The sequence below is a fragment of the Pipistrellus kuhlii genome, unplaced genomic scaffold, assembly GCF_014108245.1.
Source record: "Pipistrellus kuhlii isolate mPipKuh1 unplaced genomic scaffold, mPipKuh1.p scaffold_m20_p_9, whole genome shotgun sequence".
NCBI lineage: Eukaryota > Metazoa > Chordata > Mammalia > Chiroptera > Vespertilionidae > Pipistrellus > Pipistrellus kuhlii.
The window spans coordinates 17,083,258-17,098,407 of record NW_023425595.1 but is presented as its reverse complement, the minus strand read 5'-3'; the positions used below and the strand labels follow the sequence as shown (position 1 = coordinate 17,098,407).

The 15,150-nt window shown below is 36.7% G+C and overlaps 1 protein-coding gene across 2 annotated transcripts in view; it reads left to right on the top strand.

Annotated features, from left to right (window-relative positions):
* Positions 1 to 15,150, top strand: part of ANO3 (anoctamin 3) — a 190,083-nt gene that overhangs the window by 62,277 nt on the left and 112,656 nt on the right. The window contains exon 1 of one of the 2 annotated variants that reach the window (XM_036427101.2): positions 3,981 to 4,104. The exons of the other annotated variant lie outside the window; for it this stretch is intronic. The gene's annotated coding sequence lies outside the window, so the exon portion shown is untranslated. Of the gene's footprint in view, positions 1 to 3,980; positions 4,105 to 15,150 lie in introns of those variants that run through there. 2 annotated transcript variants of the gene reach the window in all.

The window sequence follows — 15,150 nt, the reverse complement described above, 5'->3', positions numbered from 1 at the left end:
ACAGGGAACCAATAAGATGCCATGCATGTTTTCTCTCTCCTGAGCTAATATTTTGGTAATCAGACACACAGCAGGCTCCCCCAAACACCAATTTGTGGGTTTTCTCCATGAGTGCTTAAGAGCTCCTTTTGGGAAATCTACCTCCTAAACCTCCCTGGAAGACTTTTACTCTAAAATGAGAGCTGCAATACGTGTCTGCAGAAATTTTACACATGTTTTATGACATGTGAAAGTAAATTCAATATATTAGTGTGTGAGCATACCAATTAAATTGTACAGATGATTATTCTAGTTGATATGTAAACTTTTGATCAATGATAGGTTCACATTAAACTAATATTCTAACTGCTTAGACATGAAAGCAGCTAGAGAAGTCAGATCAAAACTAATGTCATTTGAAGACATGAAAAGTGAGAGCTACCTCATTAACCTGCCACCTCTAGATTATGGAGGTAACCTGGTAACCAGACCCTTCAGGTTATGCATATATCAGAAGGATCACAGAATTGAGAGTTGGCTAATATGCTAAGTATCCAACCATATGACCCATTGCTAATAGCGTGCAATGACCACTATGGGGCAGACACTCAACAAAGGAGCTGCCATGATATGTACAGAAAAATGGCACCACAGACCTGCCATTCACAAAACAACACTCAGCTTCCCCCAAGTGGGACACAGACCCCACCACCACCCCAGAGCAACAGCCCACCAAATTGCAGCCGATGCTGCTGAGACCCTTGTGGCTCAAAATGCAGCCCACAGCCCAGCCCAGCCCAGCTAGGAAATGGTGGCTGTGGATGCTGAGTAATGATGTCATGTAGAAACTCCTGGCTTCCTCTCCCTAGTGACTAACATCTAGTCTCCTTGCAGTTTCTTCATCCCAGGAATGGGACTTGCTTTATAGCCAGGTGGAAATGTTTCACATTTTACCCAAATGCCTGTGAAGCATTTTCCCATGCCTCATTGCATTTGATCCTCACAGAAGTCCTGGAGTAAGTAGATAGGAGACTCAGTGGAATCTTTTCTTTTCATTAGCCAGAAAACAGATATTTAGAAAGCTCAGAAAATTTACCTGACTGAAAAGAAGTAAGAAATGGTGGATTTTGAAAATGCCTTCAGGTTTTCTCACTGCACAGAATATAGTCAAACACTGCTGCAGTTTAATATTTTACCCTTTTTTCTCCCTATGTGATCTACAGTGATAATCTGCTTTGTGTTGATATTTACTGCTGTGTTGCTGACAATTACCTGAAAGAGAAGTTGGGGTACTTCACTGGACTGGAAAAAGTTTAGTTACATCAGAAAGCAAGTCTAATTAAGCAAGTTTATTCTCTATATATAAAAGGTTAGGTTGACTTGCACATGTTTGATACATTTAAACTCTTGCTGGCACCAATTGCAGGCATGTATTTTGATCTGTTATTGTTTATCATGAATTTGGTTTACACTTCTATTATAGAGAAAGGGTGAATAGAGATATTAAAATATATCTTCTGCCCTAACTGGTTTGGCTCAGTGGATAGAGAGTCGGCCTGTGGACTAAGAGGTCCCAGGTTAGATTCTAGTCAAGGGCTTATATCTTGGTTGCTGTCACATCCCCAGTAGGAGGTGTGCAGGAGGCAGCTGATGGTTGTTTCTCTCTCATCAATGTTTCTAACTCTCTATCCCTCTCCCTTCCTCTCTGAAAAAAAAATAACAATAACATATATATATATATATATAAACATATATATATATATATATATATATATATATACGCCAAATGACTAAATTTAAAAAATGTATATTTCTTCTAATTAATTTCCTTTCAATGTGTATGAATTCATGCACTAAGGCCTCTAGTTAATGATAATGATATTATTTATTAGTTACAATAGGTTATATTTGTTAAGGACCTTTCAGGGATTTTATTGATGACCTATTATATATTATTTTAGCCTCATAGCAACTCAAAAAAGCTTTGGTCGATTTTTACCCCCATTTCGTAGGTGAAGTAATGAAGACTTATGATGGCAAAGTGACCTCCCTGGTATCATATAGTTAGGTAAGCAGTACCAATAATTATATAGAAGCCACGGCAGTGTTAAGCATTGTGCTGTGCTATGTTGTATATAATGGAGGGATGAACAAGGGCTATAGCAGTGACAAGACAAGTATATCAGGTAGATAGAGAATCTGTGTGCATTACTGGGGAGTGATCATATGCATTAGGGACTATGCATATTGTGCTTTCCTTGATGTTTTATGCTCCAGAGAAAATATAATAAAATTGAGACTCCTGCGTTCAGATCCTGATCAACTGTAAAATACCCCCTTCCCTGCTGCTTATAGCCCTTCCTCTGTTCATGTTTTTTTCCTCCCCTCACCTTGCCAGGCAGACATCATTAGTCCCACCAAATGAGCCCATCAAAATAGTAATATTTTGCCCAGCCAGTGTGGTTCAGTGGCTGAGCATTAATCTATGAACCAGGAGGTCATGGTTTGATTTTTTATCAGGGTGTATGCCCGGATTGCAGGCTTAATCCCTAGTAGGAGGCATGTAGGAGGCGTGCAATGATTCTCTCTCTCCCTCTCTGCAATCAATAAAAATATATTTTTAAAAATGAATATTTTGAGCAGCTATTACTAATCTCAAAGGAAAATAATGTCAACAAATATAAAGTACTCTTGCCCGACCAGTGAGGCTCGATTGAGCATTCTCCTTATCACCAAGAGGTCACTGCTGGGCTTCCTGGTGAGGGTACATGCCCGGTTGTGGGCTCAATCCCCAGTAGGAGACATGCAGGAGGCAGCTGATTGATGTTTCTCTCTCTCTCTCTCTCCCCCTCCCTTCCTCTGTCTCTAAAATAAAAAAAATATTTTAAAAAAATTAAGCACTTATTCATTAAATAATTTCTGATGCTTGTGGAATTAAAAATAAATTATTGTTGTTGAGGTTTTTGCAAAATACCAATCAAGATTCCAGAGGAGGGTCCCTGTCATGGGCACCTATATGGTTTTATTAATCCCTTGATGCCACAAGCAATTTAAAAACAGGGACTGCAGTAATGGATCATTCATTGAAAAGTTTTGGAGTGTTGTGTGAAGTTACATATTTCTATTTGTGAGCTAACTGGGAAATCAGTATTTAAGTCTGGTGATTAATGTAAAGCCAAATCTATTAAGTGTCTTTTCAGTGCCAATTCCAGGTTGTCCTGTGGATGCTTTCTTGACAGAAATACATGTAATTCTCCATTGCATCTCATCAAGTGCATGCTAACCATGAGGAGAGAGGAGGAAGGGGGTCAAGTTCAATTTCATTTATTTGTTTACTCATTTTTACTTAACAATTACCCACTCATTTTCAGATCACAGTCACTTCATTGTATTCAGGCCAGAGCCAATATAATGCAATGCCAAGTTTCACAGATGCAGGATTTTTCAGAATTTGCAAAGGCTTGTATTATACTTTTCTCTAACAAACAAGAAAATGAGATACAATAATTTCCATGAAAAGCTGGAAAATATCTAAGAATTCCTACTGAACCCCACTCAGCTATCATACAGCATTACCTGGCTCACCAATAAAAATGTCTTATTTGTCAGTCCACTATTATTCAGACTGAAGCATATCTCCTACCTATTAATATTAACCTGCACAGCTCATTCAAATAACATAAGAAAGTGAAATGAATTATTAAACTTTGACAATAAAATTATCAAAATGTCGCTGACAATTGTACGGCTAAATGTCACCCAGGTGAACCACACGTAGACACTTATAACCAATGACACATAAAGGTGCCCCCCTACGACACCCCATTAGCAACCCTCTTAAAATAAGTCAGTAAAAAACAAGACAGATATTCTTCTAAAGAGATGAGTTGTCTTTAAAAAATTCATTATTCAGACTCAGGAGTTTAAAGAGTTGTCTAAAAACCCTCCAGTGACAAGCTTTGCACAGCATTCAATATGTAACACTCCCGCTGAGGGAAAAGACGGGTGTGGAAGAGAGAAGTTTCTGTTGTCATGCTGAACAGTGCTTTCAAGAAGACTGTCACTCCAGACTGTTGTCAGCAATGAAGGATTCCCAATGAGGCTGAGCCCAGAATTCTGACTCTGGTATGTTTCAAGTACATCAATATGGGGATTCTACCTTACTTTTCTGTTTTCTTAAAAATACGTAGAGAAGCCGTTTAAGAATAATTGATATTGATTTCAGAATTGGTGATGAGTGTATGTTATTTCAAATGTTAGAAATTTATCTTTAAAAATAAGAAATATATGACCTATATTTTAAGCCTTAGTTTGTCTTGCATGTCAAACAAATGCTGCCTCTCCAGTTTTTACTGGTTTTAAATTCATTTGAATATTTTTACTTTCATTGAAATAGTTATTCACAGATTCTACTCTAAAATTAGTTCTTGATTCATATATATGTGTAATGGAATTGCTTGTGAAAGTACTTATTTTTGAAATGTTCTTAAATTATTTTTATGCAAGATGTTTTAGTAAATAATTTCAAAGTAGAAAATCTGAGAAAAAAATCTAAACAAAGTATATTTCATACCATTAAATGTTAAAATAAGTAATACGATTATGAAATTAACTGATTTAAGCTAGGGAACAAAAGGTTTTCAACATGCTGTCTTTACTTTCTCATGGTTTTAAAAGTGATAAGAAAATTAACTTTTTTTTTCCCATGCTGAAAGCTTTATTTTTATTTCTTTGTTTAAAAATGTCAACTGCTTTCCTTTGGGAATGAGAGTTTTAATTTCTAACCATGTATTCAAAGTTAGATATGAATAATCGCTGGTATGGAAATGGGTCCTTTTCTTTTAAAAAATAAGTTTTTAAAATATTTTCTATATATTCTTAAAACATAAAAATCAGTGAGCAGGGAAATATACTCATATTTATTTTCTATAAGTTACTTTCACTAAGAGAATTTGTAAAGTTCATATTTTTTAAAAATGTTTATTTCAGTGAGAATGGAACAGGAAACCAGTGTATACCTCACTCCCCACCCTAGATGATTCTATTTAGAAAGGTTTGGCTTTAGTTTTTATTAGGCAAACCAGAAAACCTTAGCATTGGAGTAAATAAAAATGATAGTAGAGAGAACAATATAAGTTTAAAATACGGTACTTGGTACAATGCTTGTTATATTACAGAAATTCAGTCAATATATTTTCTCTCTTTTTAGTGCCCATTTAATGTTTTAAGAGAATTTTTATTCTTCCCATGCATATATGTTTTATCTGATGGTATCCATAGTCACACTTAATCCGGTTAATGTAGGTCAGGTAACTGGGGTGTTTTGGATCCAGTCTGAAGTCTTATCTTCAATGAATTTTCTATATGCTTTGTAATCCCATTAATAGCGTTGCCCAATGAACTATCTCTTTTCATGGGATATTTCAAATGTTCAAAATGAATGATTCCCCTTAAAAAAAAACAACTAAAATCACTGTAAGAAAAATTCACATAAAAGGCAAAGTGTCTGATAATCATCCAGATCCATTCAATGTTTGAACATTTTTGAGAGAAAAATATAATTTTTCATAGTTCGACCTGATTTTAGCTGAATTAATACCCAACCATCAGTATGAAAGTAACTTTACATTTGAGGACTCTTTTCAGAGAAAATATGTGCTGCAAAATTATACTTAATGTTTATAAGAAATATGTATGTTTTAGAATGTTAAAAGCAAACTTAAAAACAACTGTCACAAGTTATGAGATTAGAATATTTTTAAATTTATTTTTGAACAATTTTGTGTCATTAAAAATTGTAAATTAATATCAGTGATATTTAAGTTTTAAATCTCACATTCTAAGAAATTTATGCTGTGGTGACTTTTAAAGTATGTATGGTTTGGTTTCAAACAGATACTTTACAACAGTGGTTGTCCACTGTGAATATCAGAATCATCTGTAGGGTTTATTTCACTTACCAAGTACTCTCTAGGTTCATCTCTAACAAATTCTCAGGTGATGTTGATGCTTGATGCTGCTGGTGCTGGTACCACATTTGAGAATCACTGCCTTATAATTCCCCTTAATGTCTCCATTGTACACTGCATTTTGAGAGATTGCCATGTGTCAAAATCTATACTCGGTCTCTATATAGATTTATTATTATTATTGATATTAGTCTCGATGAATAAAACAGGCAAAGTCCCTATTCTTGCGCTGCTCATAATCCAGTGGAGAAGGCATAAATAAATAAGTAAAACAACACATAAATTTTTCATTTGCCAGTTGTCAATACATGTGTCATTAAGTGGTGGAAGAAAAGGCTACTCAGGGTGATCAAGCATGCAGCCTCTGAAAAATGAGAAGTCAGCTGAGGGAAGAGCAGGACAAAGAGACATTCCAGGCATAGAGTTTGTCCTATGTGCCCGGGATGGAAAGAGCTTGGTGTATTTGAGAAACTGATGAATGGCCTGTGTGGCAGGAACAGAGACTCACTGCCAGGATGGCTGAAACGAGAGGAGAGAGAGAGAGAGGTAAGCAAGCACAATGGTGCAGGGGGACTAGGATGGGAGGTTGCATTTTATTCCAAGTTTAAAGGATTTTGAATACGTTTTTGTTTTTATATCAATAAGATCACCTGTATATGAGAGTGCAGGACCAGAGATAGAAGATGGATGGCTTTATAGCAGTTCAGCTGAAAAAATGATGGTGATTTAGTCAGGAATGGTGCAGTTAGTAGGATACATCAGTTTCCAATATCAAAATGTGGAAATCACTTGGCTATCTAACCACAGAGGTAGCAGATATCTATATTATAAAAGCCCAGTGGCCATAATGCCGGAACGCTGGAACAACCAAATGACCGGTCACCAGTAGGTGCATTGATGGATCTCGCAGCACAGTGGGAGTCAGTTGGGGTCCTGATGGCATGGCGGGAGAGCGTCTAGGTCCAACAGCGCTGCAGGTCTGGGTCTCTCACAATTTTGAGCACTGGGCCTCTAGTTTAAAAATAACAGTGGGGTTGATTCAAATTATATGGGAACATGGCATGTCAAGGAAGTGGAAAAATAAAGAAAATAGCAAAGTTAAAAATTGTGTGTGTGTGTGTGTGTGTGTGTGTGTGTGTGTGTGTGTGACAGAGAGAGAGAGAGAGAGAGAGAGAGAGAGAGAGAGAGAGAGAGAGAGAGAGAGAGAGAGAGAGAGAGAAAGAGAGAAAGAGAGAGAGAGAGAGAGGGAGAAATCGATTATAGTAGTAGTTTTATAGGTGATTTTTATTCCCTCTTATATGCAAATAAAGGCTCGGTGCATGAAAATTTGTACAATGCAGGGGGCGGAGGGGAGGAGTTCCCTTAGCCTGGTCTGTCCCCTCACACAGTCTGGGAACCCTCAGGGGATGTCCTAAGGATGTCTTGCTAACCGCAGAGGTAGCAGTTATCTATATCATAAAAGGCCAGTGGCCATAACACTGCAATTTTGCAGCCTGGCCTCCCTCTGAGGGATGAAGTCTGGCCTCCCCCTGTTGGAGGCAACCCGGCAGATCATGGGAAAGCACCGGCCCCATCACCCTGGTGTTTTGCATTCTATGGGTTTGAACAAATGTATAATAACATATACCAATCATAGTATCATACAGATAACTTTACTGTTGTAAAAATCCTTGGTGCTCTGCTTATTTATCTCTTGATTCCTTCACTCCTTTCAGTATTCACTGATTTTCATACTCTTTGTAGTTTTGCCTTTTCCAGAATGTCATACAATTGGAATCATGAAGTATGTAGCCTTTCAGATTGGCTTCTTTCAATTAGTAATATGCATTTAAGGTTTTTCCATGTCTTTTCAGAGCCTAATAACATCAATTTTTAGTGCTGAATAATATTCCACTCTCTGGGATGTACCACAGTTTACTCATTCACATACTAAAGGACATCTTGGTTGATTCAGTTTGGCAGTTATGAATAGAGCTGCTATAAACATCTTGTGCAGATTTTTGTATTGACATAGCCTTTTTACTTCTTTGGGTAAACATGAAGAATCACAATTGTTGATCATATGGCAAGGAAATGTGTAGATTTTAAGAAACCCCAAACTGTCTCACAAAATGGCTGTACCTTTATTTTTTCCCCCAACAGTAATGTGTGAGAGTCTCTGTTGCTCCACATCTCACCAGCATTTGGTGATGTTAGTGTTCTAGATTTGGGCCACTCTAATAAATATTGTTATTTTAATTTATATTTCCCTGATGACATATGGTGGAGCATCTTTTCATATGTTTATTTGTCATATGAATGTCTTCTTTGGTGATTGTCTGCTAAGGCCTTTAGCCCAATTTTTAATCACGTTGTTGCTTTGTGTGTTGTTGTTATTTTTTCTATCTGAGTCCTAAGAGTTCTTTTATATGTTGAATAACAGTCTTCTAGACAATGTGTATTTTGCAAATATTCCCCTCAGTTTGTGGTTAGTTTCTAATTTTCTTGATATTGAGTAGGATTCAGAGAGTAGGATTTTATTAAAGTCCAGCTCAGGAATTATTTCTTCACGGAGCATGTCTTCAGTATTACATCTTAAAATGTATCACCATATCCAAAGGTGTCTGTTTTCTCATATGTTATTTTATAGGAGATTTATAGTTTTATATTTCACATTTAGGTTCATGATCCATTTTGTATTAATTTTTGTGAAATGTGAAGTCTGTGTCTAGATTTATTTTTTGCATTTGGATTTCCAGTTCCATCATCATTTGCTAATGATAACATAACACTTCTGAATAAAGACTTCTTTCTCTGGACTAGGGGTGTCGAACTCAATCAGAGAAGGGGCCAAAATCTAAAATCCAGGCTAAATCGCGGGCCGAATGGTTTACTGAACAGTCATAAACTGTCATTGTGATGGAAACGCAGCGGAGTGCAGTGATGACAGCGTGGTGCGGGCCACATTGCAAGGCCTGGCGGGACGGATTTGGCCCGAGGGCCTTGTGTTTGACACATGTGCTCTGGACAATCAGTATATCTTTGCTCTCAAAACACCTGCAGTCAATCCTTTGATGGCACAAATCACACCAAATTGAAATTAGTTGGCCTCCTATCTTTCTACCTGACTAAATTACTCTCTCTTGAAGGATGATGACCATGGATTGTTTTTCTTTGTAATTAAATTAGCACCTTGACCAAAGCCTGACTCATAAGAGGGACTCACAGTGAACTTGTTAAATGAGTAAACATGGAAGAGAATTTTGGGAAAACATTGCAGTTTTAGGTGGAATAGAGTGATGAATGTGGCATTCAAGATCTAAGGCACTTAAGTTTGTGTTTAAAAGGGGATAATTTTTAAGTAATTTTACATATAGGAATTTGTATCCATAAAACTAGAGAGCTTAACATAGATGTATGAAAAATGATATCCATTGCATTGTTATGAAATACAGCAAAGAATAATTTAGCCAAACAATCCTAAATATCCTTTAGTATAAGGCAAATCCATAATGACATAATCATAAAAAGAAAGGTGTTCAGCCTGGCCATGATGGCTCAGTAGTTGGGCATCTATGAACCAGAAGGTCATGCATGGTTCAATCCCCAGTCAGAGCACATCCCGGGTTGTGGGCTTGAACTTCAGTGGGGTATGTGCATGGGGTAGCCAATCAATGATTCTCTGTCATCATTGATATTTCTCTCTCTATCTCTCTCCCTCTCCCTTCCCCTCTGAAATTGATGAAAATTAAAAAAATAAATAAAAAGAAAGGTGTTCGGCTCTTTCAAAGTGTGATAAGTACATACCCCACCTGCACCCACTAATCCTCTAGTGGGCCAATGGCACCACAAGAAATAAGATATTGGAATATTCAATTTCCAACCTTGGCTCTGGGATACTCTGACCTAGTGGATCTACTCTACCTGAGCTGCTGAGACCATCAAACCTCCCTAAAAAGCAAGTAAAAGTTTAGGGAAGCCCAGAGTCATGTATCCTTGATCTTATGTATTTCTTGCACATAAATAAGATAAAAATAACTCCTCACTCTCACTTGGAACAGCCTTTGTTATCTGCCTAACATAAATGATACAAGATAAAACTTTATGTATTAATGTAGAGATGTATAATGAACTTTTCTTGTTGTTTTACCCAGGAAAAGTTTCTTTGGGGTTCAAGTGGAACTGACCATCTTTCCCTATCCGAAGATAGCCAATAGAACATGCCATCTATAATGACAGATATAGTTTTGGACAAGATGTCTAAGCTGAATTCCACTCTGGGATGTTCTTCTTCTGAACAAAGTGGAAAGATATTCCTTCCCCAGATACAAGGAAAATGCTATTTTTAGAAGGAAGCAATGAGGCAAACAGAAAAACAAAAACAGAATTAAGAGGTAGAGATTTAATAGTTGAGATAGTGAGAATCCTGAAGGCTATATTTGAATAATTTCTAAAACCTGCTGCTGTGGAAGCTATCTAGCTCTATTTCTGGACTTTTTAGAGGTAGAGAGCTGAATAAATTTTACTATATAACAGAAGAAGCCTTTGGGGGGGTGGGGAAGAGTTATGATTGATTTGCATTGGATTTCTATCATTTGGAGCTGAAGGAGTCCTGATTAACACAGATGCTTGTAGCATACAGGTAAATAAGAACAGGTTTTATATCCATCTATATATGTAAAAGGCTAATACACAAAGTGTCCCCCCAAGAGTATGACCATGAGACTGGGAGTTCTATCACTCTCTATGACATATGCTGTCCACCAGGGGGCAGCACGGAATGAAAGAAGGCCCTGGCCAGCAGCCAGAAGGCCCCAATTGGTTCTGATCGTCAGCCAGGACTATATATAATTCCATGTGTGTCTGCATTCTATACTGAATTTTAAACATAATATACAATATATAAGCATATTCACATATATTTATATCTATATTTTGGGGATGGAAGAAAATAAGAGAAAGAAAACTGAGCTTGTAATAGCAATTATCTTTGAGGTGTTTTGAGATGTTTTCTCTATATATACTTACACTCTTTATTTTGTATTGATCATGCATTACTGGGGGGGGAAAAGAAGAGTTGAGGAAAGTAAAAAATCTAGTTGAAAAAATGCCATAATTAAGAACAGAGGAAGGGTTTGGACAACTGGAGGAGCAGCATAAACAAAAGTACAGCCGGGACTAGATCATGTATGTGCAGCAGCCCAAGCACTTAAAAGCTGAATATAGATATTTTATATGTGTGTCTAGGAAAACTTGCTACTGAGAAATTATCTGACTTCAGATGTTTTTATATCTGTATATAAGGAAAATTTATATATGCATATGAACTCCGTTTGTATTTATTCCATATATTTTCTAAAAATATATTTAATGTGTTTTCAAAAGACATGTATGCATCAATAAAGCAAATATTATTTAGGAAATTTATCAAAAAAAATCACAAGAGGGATTAAGTGGTAAGAAGAGAATGTTTTTAGGATCCTGAAATAGAAGCCTCTGGACTGACATTATCTAGAATTAAATTTATAGGTTATTGTGTGTATTTGTGTTTTGTGGTTGTTGCTTTTTGTGATGTCACTTCATTGGAAAGCAATATTTTCAAAACTGTAAATGCTTGCCATAGGGATCAAAATGTTTGTATGTTTATATATGTAAATTTTCATCTTAGTCCTTCTTAGGTAAGCTTCTCTTCCTATGATTACAAGAAAGTATTTGGGATACTGTCTTCAAGAGATTTCTTCTCCTGACATGAGATCTTGGGAGTTTAGCAGAGGCTACTGGCATTTTTTATATCAAAGTGAAATGTTTTTCATTATTGAACATAAAGAACCCATTTGTAAATAAGGAAAGGGATTCTGGGGCAGGGACAAGATTAGAGAAATGACTAATCTTGATGAACTCGGACCTTGGAACCTGTCATCTATGTTTGATGGGGTCTTAAAGTGTTATTGGGTCAAAACAGGCAAACAGGAGGGTAGGATGTTAGAGAAAAAATAGCATTGCCTAAGTATTAGTTGCACACTGTTATCAAAAATCACCTGTAATTCTGTGCGCTCCTAGTTCACCAGTACTTAATATGATTGCCACAGTCCTGCACACCCCAGTGTGATTTGCAAGGCCTCATTGGTGAGTTGGCTGCACATCAAATTCCCAAGGCATGTCCATCTGGTCTCTTTAGGGTATTCCCTTTCCACCTGTCTCAGGTCTTTCAACTGGATAGGGAAGATAGACCCAGATTAGGTTTAATTTAAGCTAAGGTTTAATGGCTTGTTATAGCCACATGTTTGCCAAAGCATAGTTTTCAAAATAATTTTTTTAAGCTACACCGTGACAATTGAAACAATGTTTAGTAAGCATGACTTTATTTGAATGTGTATTAGAAAAACATAACAAACACACTAAACAGGTCCTTCCTAGGTTAATATTATTTTGGCAAAGACTGTTTTTCAAAGGAAGGGTACACTCTGAAGAAAAGATATTCAATGCGTGATCTGTGGCTATTGCAACATATACAGATATGTTAAAGTTTGAGAAACCATGGCATACTGTACCTTGTCTAATCACTTTCCAAGTGTCAGTTGTTATTTGTCTAGGCCCTAAGAAGTCTGAAACTGCTGCTGATTATGTTACACACATCAGCCACCACCTTTACCTTTTTTTGAGGGAAAGTAAATGGGCTTATTCCTATCGTTTTATAGATAAAGATGTATTCGTGCACAGTTACATGAGATAAGAAGTAGAAGTGGATTTTCAACTCTGGTGCCCCAGCTGCAAGTCATGCTGTCTCCACAACCTTAAATACAAATGCCTCTACTTAACTGGGTTTCAAACATGAGACCTTGTGTGCTGGTTGTTCACAGTCTCCAAAAAGGAATTATCTGGTTGGTGAAAAGGAAATGTTGGCTACCTTCCCTTATGCTCCTTTTTCTTATACATTCAAATTGATGCACTGTGTATTTAGCTGCATGGGCTCAAAAGCAATTGGAGGGTTTGCTGTAAGAGATTCGACTCCTTCCTCCTAAGGCTGGCGAGGGGAGCTGAGTTACAGAGGCAGGAGTTCTCAGATTGGGAGGTGTCTGAGCCTGTCTGATCCAGTTCTTATCCTGGTGCCCAAGAAGCTCTCCAGGGCTCCAGGAGATCCACAAACTCTCTGGAATTATATGCATAGTTACAGGAATATGGTTTTTTTCTCAGAATATTTCCTAGTTCTAAAGAAGAATAAAAAACTGCTAGTTTTGTCTCGACCCATCCTCCTATAGTTTGGGAAATTAAACAGTCACCACTGGAGAAGCCTATACAAGTACAAACAGCCCGGGCCATGACCTCAAATGGTACCTATGGGGACCTCATGAAATTCATCTTTCTATCTCTTTATGCAGTCTCTAACTTTTTAACAACAAGAGTAATTCTGGTACTGGAATGAACTGAGCTTCTGATAAAACAGACGCTGATATTGTAGTGTACATTTCCAAGGCCAACTTTCCCAAGTTTCCAACATGACCTGATACATTTTCACGTTGAGTAGATTATTTGTAGCCAATGTGATGAGCTCCTCTGCTTTATGATTTTAGCAAAAATCATTGTTTGATAATATTCCTCTTGCTTGATCTCAAGATTTTCTTACCTTATTGATAGAGCTTTTGGGGGGGGGGGGGGGGGAGAGGAACATAGGACTGCTGGGTCATGAAAATTTTCTGCAAATGTAAGGAACACAGCCCAGGGCTCATCTTTACTGCAGAAGCCAATACAGTTCTCACCAGATCAAATCCATCTTGGTGTGAAGGTTACAGGAGACTTGATTCTCTGCTTTCTTAGAATGTGTGATTAGTGGTAAACACCCAAGAAGTTAAAATAGTTTACTTTGGAGCATAGGAGAATTATCCTAATTTCCACACATGGTCAAGGATACAGATGATGAATCTAAGCAACTATTTATTGTCAGAAACTTTGATACTCTAAGCTGAAGGTCTGCCATTTTAAGATAAATATTCAAGTGAAACCATAGCCTTTGGTCAGAGTGACTTTCTGGGCCATTCCTGTGTTTCAGAGACATATTTTCCATGTTCTGTATTTCTGACTTGACAGTTTTATTTGCATTTGCAGAAATGCTGATGAATTTAACCTGCCCTTGTAGAATGTGACCTTTATGTTTTGAGCTGCCTCCTCTTTTTAGGTATCTACATTTCCTTCATCTGTAATTGAATCTAGATCCAAATAAAGTGAATATATTAATATATCAAGGACACAATACTGCATTATCTTAAAAATATATTGGGCAGACTGGGCTGTTTGGTTCACTTTCCACTCATATTCTTGGTCCCCATACCCCAGGAAAGTGCTTATAGGAAAACCCCATTTATAGGATGTGCACATGTCCTGGGGGGAAATCCTACCTAAGTGCTCAGGTATGCAGTTTACTTCCCATTTCTGATTTCAACTGTGCCCTGAACTTGACCTAGCAATTCCTCACTATCCTGTGATTCTTTGATAATTTGTTTTGCATAATGTTCCTTGTTCTTAGAAAAGATTGTTCTGAATAACTGCTTTACTTTTTAAGAATATAGTAATTGGATGTGTGAGATTACCAATATTTTAGTTTCTTAAACACATGTTGATCACCAAGTGCCCCTTTATCCTAAACACACTTTTGTTTTGCTTTGAGAGCTCTGTAAAAGAGAGTATGACATTCATGAGTTGATGTCACCAGGAATTACACCAATGTTACAGATTATTAATATGGCATTCAAGCAGTGTTACCCATTTTTTTTCAAAGTCTGTACAAAGTTTATTTTCTCAAACTCCTTTTACACTTGATCTTCCATATAAATATTAAGATTAGTATGTTGGGATTTTATTTAAATTATATCAGCTTTATAGGATGAATGTGGTATTTATAATAATGACTTTTCCTGTGATAAACAGATATTTTTACAAGTATTATAGACAAATTTATCCATCTTTTTATTTTTGTGTTCTACTTAGCTACTCAGCTACTGAGTTCCTATGTTAGCCTCTAAAAGCAATATTTTGTGCATTTCACAATTAATAATTATATGTTATTGATATTTCAAGGTTTATTTAGATAAAATTCACTTATCATTCAATCCATCACCCATTTATACAATTCCATGTTTTTAGTATATTCATAAGATTATGCAACCATCACCACAAAATTAACTTAAAAACATTTTGTCTCCCCAAAAAGAAATCCTATATCCATTAA